The sequence below is a fragment of the Myotis davidii genome, unplaced genomic scaffold, assembly GCF_000327345.1.
Source record: "Myotis davidii unplaced genomic scaffold, ASM32734v1 scaffold704, whole genome shotgun sequence".
NCBI classification, from domain to species: Eukaryota; Metazoa; Chordata; class Mammalia; order Chiroptera; family Vespertilionidae; genus Myotis; species Myotis davidii.
The window spans coordinates 572,205-581,782 of record NW_006296284.1 but is presented as its reverse complement, the minus strand read 5'-3'; the positions used below and the strand labels follow the sequence as shown (position 1 = coordinate 581,782).

Genomic DNA, 9,578 nt, shown 5'->3' with positions numbered 1-9,578 from the left:
CCCCCCAACTGCCCCCTCTGCTAGCCTGATCACCCCCAACTGCCCTCCCTTCCTGGCCTGATCTCCCCTAATCACCTCTGCCTTGGCCCCACCACCATGGCCTTGTCCAGAAGGACAAACGGAAGGTCTCTCAGTCTAATTAGCATGTTACCCTTTTTATTATAGATGTTTCTCTCTCTCTCTCTCCCTCTCCCTTCCTCTCTGAAATCAATAAAAATATATTTAAAAATAAAAAGACATATTCAATTTGCTGAGTAAGAAACTCAGATAAACCTCAGGGGTATTGTGTGCGCATTTTGATCTTTTATAAAAACCATTACCAAAAATGTGTACTGTTCTTGAGTGTGTGTGTGTGTATATATATATATACACACACACACACACATATATACATATGTATATATACACATATATGTATATATATTAAAAGTAGTGTTTCAATTTCAAAACAATTATATAGTTTTAAGTAATAACATAATCTGTATACTTTGTATGTTATAGAAATAGTGAATACTTTTTATTTAAGAAAATGAGATGTATATAAAAAGTTAAAAATTTCTTTAGCTCCCTCCCCACACCTTTTCCCAAATGTCAAAAGGCAACCAGTTAACAATGTGGTAAATTTCCTGTTATTCTGTCCCACAGAAAAACAAATAGACATTAGATGTTTCCTTCCATACCTCTTTTTATTTTACTCAAGGAAATTTTACTATGATTGTATCACACTACACATATCATTTCATACTATTATTTAACAATATATGATGGAAATGTTTTTATGTCTATATTGCATTCCTCCTGTTTAATGGCTGCATTATATATAAATATAAAACATTATTTCATTATCTTATGTTGATGGACATATAGGAATATCCCAGTTTTTGTATCATAAAGGTGCAAAGTAATATATTGTGTACCACGGCTATAATATTTTTGAAAAAATATAATTATCCAAACATATTTAATAATATCTTTCTACAAATACAATTGCTGGATCAAATGGAAAATATATTTCAAGGTTAGAAAATATCAACAACTAGATGTCCAAAATATTTAATAAAAATGCATACTTCCAATGGCAGTACTATTCTCTTTGAAACTACATAGTGCCAATTTCTTTAAATGTTGCCACTGTCATAGATGAAGAATGATACAATATCCATATTTTTATTTTCATTATTTTATTTGTAAAATATATTTTCACATGTTTATTGACCCTTCATATTTATTTTATTTCTGAATTTCCTATTTACATTCATCCATAGTTAGCATTGTAAAAGTTTTTTGTATAGCTAAAAAATTGAAAAAATCTGTTCTTCATATCTGTGGCAAATATATTTTTTAGTTTCATGTTTGAATTTAGATGTTTGCGGAATATGTATATTTCATTTTTATACAGCCAACTATCTTTTCATGTCAAGTTTTACAGTTTTGTACTCAAAGACTGTAAACATAATCAGTACATTACTGGAAGAAAGTGACATGTGTAATTGTAAAAATGTAACAAGTCTTTTAAAATGCATGTAAGTCAAGTTCTAAGTTGTTCACCAATCATCTAATGAGTTGATTTCCACATAAGAGAATTATTTTTTGAGATACTTATGTGATAGCTATAAATCTACATTGATAGTTTAACTCACTAATGTATACAAACATTAAAATATGTATTTAAGTAAATACATGCAATTCTTTTTGTTCCTTTATTTATTCAGCATGAAATGTGAAAGGAAAAGAAGGGAGAAGTGAAACAAGGTAGTAAAAAAGAGCTGGGGCAGGGCAAGAGAAATTTTATTACAATAAATATTTTCACTTGAAACTCAGAATCTAGTGATTTGGTTTGGAAAACCATATCTATTATTTCAAAATTGAGAATTACATAATTTTTTACTGTATTTCTATAACATTTTGTAAAAACTATAACTGCACCATAGACCCTAAGTATAACTTGTGAGCAGGTCACTTAAAGTTCTTAAACTGTACTGCAGTCACTTCCATTCAGGTTGCCATTCACCTCTTGCTCCTTTTTCTGGGTCTCTCATGTAGCATATTCATACCATTGATGAAAGAGAGTCAACACAATTAGAAGTGGCTGTGCTATTATTTTTAAACTGATTTAGAGTCAACACTTTGACAGGGTATTCTCACAATAAAGAAACACTGAATTTCCTAAATGAAATAAAATATCCTTGGTTTGTTTGCCTATCAATCAGAAATTAGATGATTGTTTAACCATACAATTCTTTTAAATATTAAGCGTCTATTTTCAAGAATAAAAACATTTTCATTAATGTCTTTAGTATTTTAACTAATGGAATCATTGAATAATAACAATGTTCCAATTTGAGAATCCAGTTTCATTATTTTGGTCAGTTTAAATAGAATCAGAGATTTGTTTGTTTTGTATAAAAAGTATTTGAAATCAAATTTTCTAGAATGTTTACAGTATATATTTGAGTATTTGCTAAAAGACAATTTTCTTCTTAACTCGATATAAAACATTTTTAAAATCATATTGAAACTGCTTCCAAGCATTGAACTGACCTGGCTATATTTTGTTTGCTGAAACTATCAAGTTACAATAATTTAACAATGCTACCAAGCAAATCATATAGTCAAAGCATTTATTTGGCTATAAGTGGGCAATTTGGTAGGTTAAACCTTGTCAATTTTTTTCAAAACATGTATACATAAACATAGATTTAATTTGGGTCTCAACTAACAAAAGTACAATTTAGAATTAGACACTAGACAGCTACAAAGTCAACTAGACTGTTGAAACCCAAATTTTCCATATATTTACTTTGGCCCTAGAAGAAGTGTTCGAAAGTTATGGATATGGCAAACTTTTACAAAGAGCTGGAGTTGATTTTTCCATGCTTTCTACCCTTTAACATATAATTGTATTTGTATCAGTAACCCAGTGATAAATTGCACTGCTATATGATGGATGCTTTGTTTAAAGGAATGTATTACTGAAAACTATAAAATTATCTCGTTATTTAAATTATATTACTAAATGCTTTATTCAGCAAGCAAATTTCAATGAAAACATTATGCTTAAGTTTTGTTTTGTTTTGTTTTACCATTCAGTTATCATTGCTAACAGTGGGGAAACTTGTTTCTAAACAAAAAGACTAATATGGAAAATGTCAACTATTCAAATGCAGGATAGTCAATGAAATAGTCCACTGTATGTTGTAGTGGGGTAATACTGCATTGGGCATTCAGAAATGGCAATAAACAAGTAATTTGGGGTGAAGAAGACATATTCTTGAGTTTCTTCCCATTTTCATCCCATGAGTTAATCTGGTATAACAATGCACAGAGTGTCACCTACTAAGTGTGTAATAAATATTAGCTGAATTAATTGAAGAAGGTTTGGATGTGAAATGTGCTAACCTTCTGGTAGAATGCTGCACTTACTACCTATGGCCATGGCCAAAAGGATCATGAAGACAATGGAGCTGCTCTGCTAAAGTTGACCAGACCTCAGCTAGTACCCAAGTTCCATGTCAAACACATGCCTAAACAAGGTGGTTCTTAGCATGGATGAAACAAGAGAAACAGCTCCCTGTTCTCGCTCACTGACTACTAATAGGTGTTAAAAACATTTTCCTACCGTGACCATAAGAAGAAAACAAAGGTACTTTTGAAAACTTTAGAATGAAAAGGAAACTGATCTGGTTCCCCATGAGAAAAAAAGCATTTAAACTACTTGTCAGTCAAGACTAATTATTTTAAAGGAGTTTCTTAATTACGGAGAGGGACACTTACATATCTAGAAGTTGACTACTTTGTACGTATTGTCAATGCCTTCTAAAAATACTTCATTACTTAAATGCTGCCAAAAAGTAAATATGCCCAGTTTTAAGACTGAGCAGAGCCTATAACGTAATTTTCTTAAGTATGTGTATTTCTCTGTGCCACTTTACATGCCAACACATTTATATAAGTCTTTTAAAATGTGCTCTGAAAATCGAGCCCAAAATATTTGGCAGTAAAAATAACATTGGAAACCCAATGAAATATCAACCTATCATCTACTTTCTTTAAAAGTACATCTGCTACCAGTAATCTTCTAATACACTGAATTTCAACAAGTCTAATTCAACAAAAAGTACATATTAGTTAAATTATATTTTAGGATTTAATAAAGTAAAACACACTGACAATTAAAACTGAAAAGCAATTATGTTCTGAGGTTAAAAAACAAGAAATTTAGAAATTATGAAAGTACAGAGGATTTAAAAGTTCTATTGAATAGAATGGCATAAGAATAATTATTGCTCAGCTATCCTTTTGACTTATGGAGCTTCAGCATGAGAGTAACATTAATTATTCTTTTTGAAGATACACAGACGAAGTGGTGGCCTTCAAGTGAAATTGTTCACACAGACAATTTTGCTTAAAAAATGTTGCGAGTGTCTGAATAAATGAATTCATACCTACTTGTTACAACTTCTCAACGTTTAATAAAATTATACTGCACACTGTATTCCAATTATATTCACGAGGAATACAATTTCTAAACTGGTTTCAAATTTCACATATCACAATTATCCCCATATTTTTCTAAATGTCAAAAACTCCAAATTTACTGTTTAAAATGTTCTTAAGAATAAAAATTATAATTTCAAGATAAATAAGAATCCAGTAAAAACAATTACACAATTCAAAAGAAACTGAAAAGATAGGCCAATTTAATGCATACTAATCGCCTACAATATGTCTGCTGGGAGATATTAAACATAGACGTGGACATTGTTTCCATTCTTGCTCCACACTGGGCATTATCTCAGGCCTAGGTACAGAATGGGGTTCCAGAATTGTCAGAAGGATCTTCAGAGTCATCACACAGAATCAAGAAAGTATTAAAAACTAATGTGTGATGGTTAATATTGCTTGTCAACTTGATGGAACTAAGAGTTGCCCCATAGCTGGTAACACATTATTTCTCGCTATGTCTGTGGGGCATCTCTGAAATGGTTAATATTTGCTTCAGGAGACTAGTAAATTTGGGTGGGCATCATCCAAACTGTTGAGGGACAAATTAGGACAAAAGAACAGAGAAAGTGTAAATCTGCTCTCTGCTTTAGCTGGGATACCCATCTTCTCCTGCCTTCAGACATTGGTCCTCCCATTTCTTAGGCCTTTGACCTCCGACTGGGACTTAAACCATTGGCACCCTTGGTTCTAGCCCTTCAGGTTGGGACTGGAACAACCTCACTGGCTTTCCTGTGTCTCTGACTTGCAGACAGAATGTTGTGGGGTTTCTCAGCATCCATAACTGTATATAACAATTCCTATAATAACTACCTATACTACACACACACACACACACACACACACACACACACACACACAGAGAGAGAGAGAGAGAGAGAGAGAGAGAGAGAGAGAGAGAGAGAGATGTACACATTCTTGTGACACGTGAAATATGACACAGTTTTAGAATTTTATCTCTCATGAATATAACTTGAAAACAATCAGGTGAAAACTGACTAAAAATGTGTTTGGCAAAGTCCCAAAAGCCAAGAGATAGTATCCATAATTACTTGAACTAAAAGGTTACAGGGCAATGACAAGATCACATGGGTGAAAGTTCCGAGCAGGACAGAGCAGGTGAGCATCTAACCCTCCAAAATATCTCCATGGGACTCAAGAAGCTTGAAGTTGGAGGGAGAATGCCCACACCAATGCAAGGTTTTAAAGTATCATAAAGGACAATGAATTAGATGGAACAGATTAAAGAGTAATGAAGTGATACACATGTGTTTGGGTGCTCAATAAAGATTTCTTGAAGGAAGCAAACTTAAACTGGCCTTTAAAAATAAAACAATATGAGAATATAGTAGAGGAGACAAAATAATCCAGGCAGAAATTCTGAACAAAGAAGGATATACTCAGAGTCCTGAGTGAGGATCTTGAAGAGCCTATATGCATTCCCATGTTCATTACAGCATTATCATCAATAATCAAGACATGGAAACAAACTGTCTATCAATGGATAAGTGGATAGAGAGGATGTGGTACATACAGTGTGGGACAAAAGTAGGTTTACAGTTGTGGAGTATGTGAAACACATACGTTATTCTTATTATTTATTAATTACTATATTATTTTCCATACTAAGAACTGTAAACCTACTTTTGTCCAATCCTGCATATACAATTGTATGATATTTAGTCATGTGGAGAGGTGGGGATAATATGTCATTTGTGACAACATGGATGAATCTTAAAAGCATTATAAGTGAAATAAGTCAGATAGAGAAAGACAAATACTGCATGATATCAGTTATACATGGAATTTTAAAAAGCCAAACTCACAGAAACAGAGAGTAGAATAGTAGCCACTAGGGGAAGGACTTTGAGGGAAATGGGGAGATATTGGTCAAAGGATACAAACATTCAATTAAAAGACAACTAAATTCTGGGGATTTTATGTACAGCCCGGTGATTATAGTTAAGAATACTGGCCCATCTGATGTGGCTCAGTGGTTGAGCATAGGTGCATGAACCAGGAGGTCAAGGTTCAATTTCTGGTCAGGGCACTTGCCTGGGTTGCAGGCTTAACACCCAATGGGTTCAGGAGGCAGCTGATCAATGATTCTCACTCTCATCACTGATGGTTCTCCCTCTCCCTTCCTCTCTCTGGAATCAATAAAAAAGATATATTTTTAAGAGAATATGGTATTATATAGTTAAAAGTAGCTAGGAGAGATCTTAAATGTTCTCAGTATACAAAAAAAGGCAACATGTGAAGTGATGAAGGTATTAACTAACCCTTCTGTGGTTATCATTTCACAATATATGTTTTTCAAATCAACATGCTGTACACCTTACATTTATACAAAATAATTAAATCTCAATATAGCTGGAAATTATATATATTATATATATGTATATATATAATATATCCTATCGAATAAAAGGGTAATATGCAAATTAATCATCACTCCTTCACAAAGATGGTGGCACCCATAGCCACAAGATGTCAGCACCCAGTCTTCCCAGCCCCGTCAGAGTCCCCAGTCCCAGGGGGGCAGCTGCTCAGAGCGGGCAGCGTGAGCGGCCTGGCAGAATGCTTGCTTCATCACTGCAGTGATGAGGCAAGCATTCCACCCCAGCCGCGGCGGGACTCTGGGCAGCAGGCACGAAGCGACGGGGGGCGGGGGGGCGGGGATGCTTGTGTTGTCGCCCTAGTGACAAGGCAAGTGTTCTGTGCCTAGCCGCAGAGGGCCTCTGGCCAGGCCGGGTGTGAAATGCTTGTGTCATTGCAGGCTGGGCTGAGGGACCACCCCCCAATGCATGAATTTCATGCACCAGGCCTCTAGTACATGTGTGTGTGTGTATATATATATATATACACACTAGAGGCCCGTTGCAGGAAGATTCCTGCAAGAATAGGGCTTTCTGAGACCAGAGCAAAGCAGAGAAGAGAGCAAAGCCCACCGAGGTGGGCTTCGCTCCCTTCTCTGCTGCCTCACTCCCTCCCTTCTCTGCCATCTGGGCTCTCTCCCTTCTCCACCACTTTGCTCCCTCACCAGGTAACGCATCCAAGGCCCAGATGCCCCGGGCAGCGTCAGGCACTACTGGCCCCGCCTCGCCAGGTCAGGGATCCGGGGCTCAGGGCACGAGGGTAGCATCACGCGCTGCCAGCCCTGCCTGAAGTAGGCAAATTAGCCACCATCTTGTGTATACACACACACACACACACACACACACACACACACACACACATACATATATCAGGAGCAGAGGAGAAAGAACTAAACACTAGTCAGATTGAGAGGAATTCTCAAAATCAAATTAAGAATATAGCCTCAAACATATAGGACAGTGGAAGGTGACATTATAACCTACCATAATAAAATATTTATAACATTAACTTTTAAAAGCATTAGCCAGTAGATTATTCAATCAGATTAGAGTGAAAGATAACAGAGTCTGGGAATTACTTAGGAAGACAGTGCGATAAGCTATTTAGGGTGATATGACCATTATAATTGCTAACATTTATCAAGTGCTTCCCATGGTTCTGGTGCTTGAAAAGTATTATTTTGCTTCCAACTCTGAACAATAACAGCTTGGCAGTATTTTCATCCCCATTTCAATATACCAGGAAGCTGCAGCATAGCCAAAAATGGTGAGAATGGGAGGCTTGAACAAGAAAGTCATACAGGAGAGAGATAAGAGGCAAAGATGCTCCTTGTGCATCACACAGTGAAAACAAAGAAAGGGACTTAATTCAGGAAATGCATGAGAAATTACCAGAAAAATAACACAAAGTATCAATGATCTTTAAGTTCAGTGAAATTGAGTCTAATTCCTGAATATGAAATGTTAACGGAAATTTATTATGTCTGACAAGGGATATTTTTAAGAGCACAAAAAAAACATACTATTACTATTTTGAGAATTTTAAGGGTATTTTTTAAACACATTGATATTATACCAGAAAAAATTGATATGAAGATTGTCTTTGTGTGAAAATCTACTGCGTTAAGGTGTAAAATCATGGCATTAATTTTAAAATGTGACATTAGCCAAAACCGGTTTGGCTCAGTGGATAGAGCGTCAGCCTGTGGACTGAAGGGTCCCAGGTTCGATTCCGGTCAAGGGCATGTGCCTGGGTTGCGGGCATATCCCCAGTGGGAGATGTGCAGGAGGCAGCTGGTCGATGTTTCTCTCTCATCGATGTTTCTGACTATCTCTCCCCCTTCCTCTCTGTAAAAAATCGATAAAATATATTAAAAAAATAAAAAAAACAAAATAAAATGTGACATTAATTGTCAACTGTAGTCATCTACTTTTCTTACAGTATATAAATATATTTTTTCTTTATTGCAAATCAAAATTAAAATTTGTTATTCTTATTGTGAAACCAAGAAAATCAGTAGTCATGCAGATTTTAACAGAGGAGACATAACTGGAAATTTAATGAAGGATAAATATAAGTTTTGAATAGAAAGCTATGTTCATATTGGTTCTCTCTCTCTCTCTCTCTCTCTTTCTCTCTCTCTCTCTCACACACACACACACACACACACACATGCACACGCACGCACGTGCGCAAACACATACACACACAATTAATTACAAAGAATAAAGACCTTTCAGCAGCCTATATAACAGTATTTTGGGGTTTTTTTTTTATCCATAAGCAAAGTAATGCTGTGACAATTCCTTTCTAATTCAGCAGCATACATTTTCTATAGAAGAGAGAAACCTTGTAAAAATAGTATCTTGGGTTATGCCTTCAACAATGAAGAACATACACAATAGTGAATCCTTTACCCACAAGCTTTAAAACAGCTTCATAATCCAATGAGTGTTGAACTGTGTCTATACAATCCACCTGTGATTAGAATGATAAGCCTGAGCATAGGAGGCTGACCAAGTCTGTATTTCCACATTGTTCGGTTTCTAACCTCAGTTTTCTCTGGCCTGTTTACAGCAGCTAGAAGTTAGATACATTCATTCCACTAGAATGTATCTGTTAGAAATAAGGTTGTAAGTTGAATATGCTGCTTAAAAATGAAATGCTTAGTCTTTACTTTATTCCCAGTGAAAACA

The 9,578-nt window shown here is 35.3% G+C and overlaps 1 protein-coding gene across 1 annotated transcript in view; it reads right to left on the bottom strand.

Annotated features, from left to right (window-relative positions):
- The window catches only part of LOC102757166 (adhesion G protein-coupled receptor L3-like), a 361,454-nt gene that overhangs the window by 741 nt on the left and 351,135 nt on the right, over positions 1 to 9,578 (bottom strand). The gene's annotated exons all lie outside the window — the stretch shown is intronic.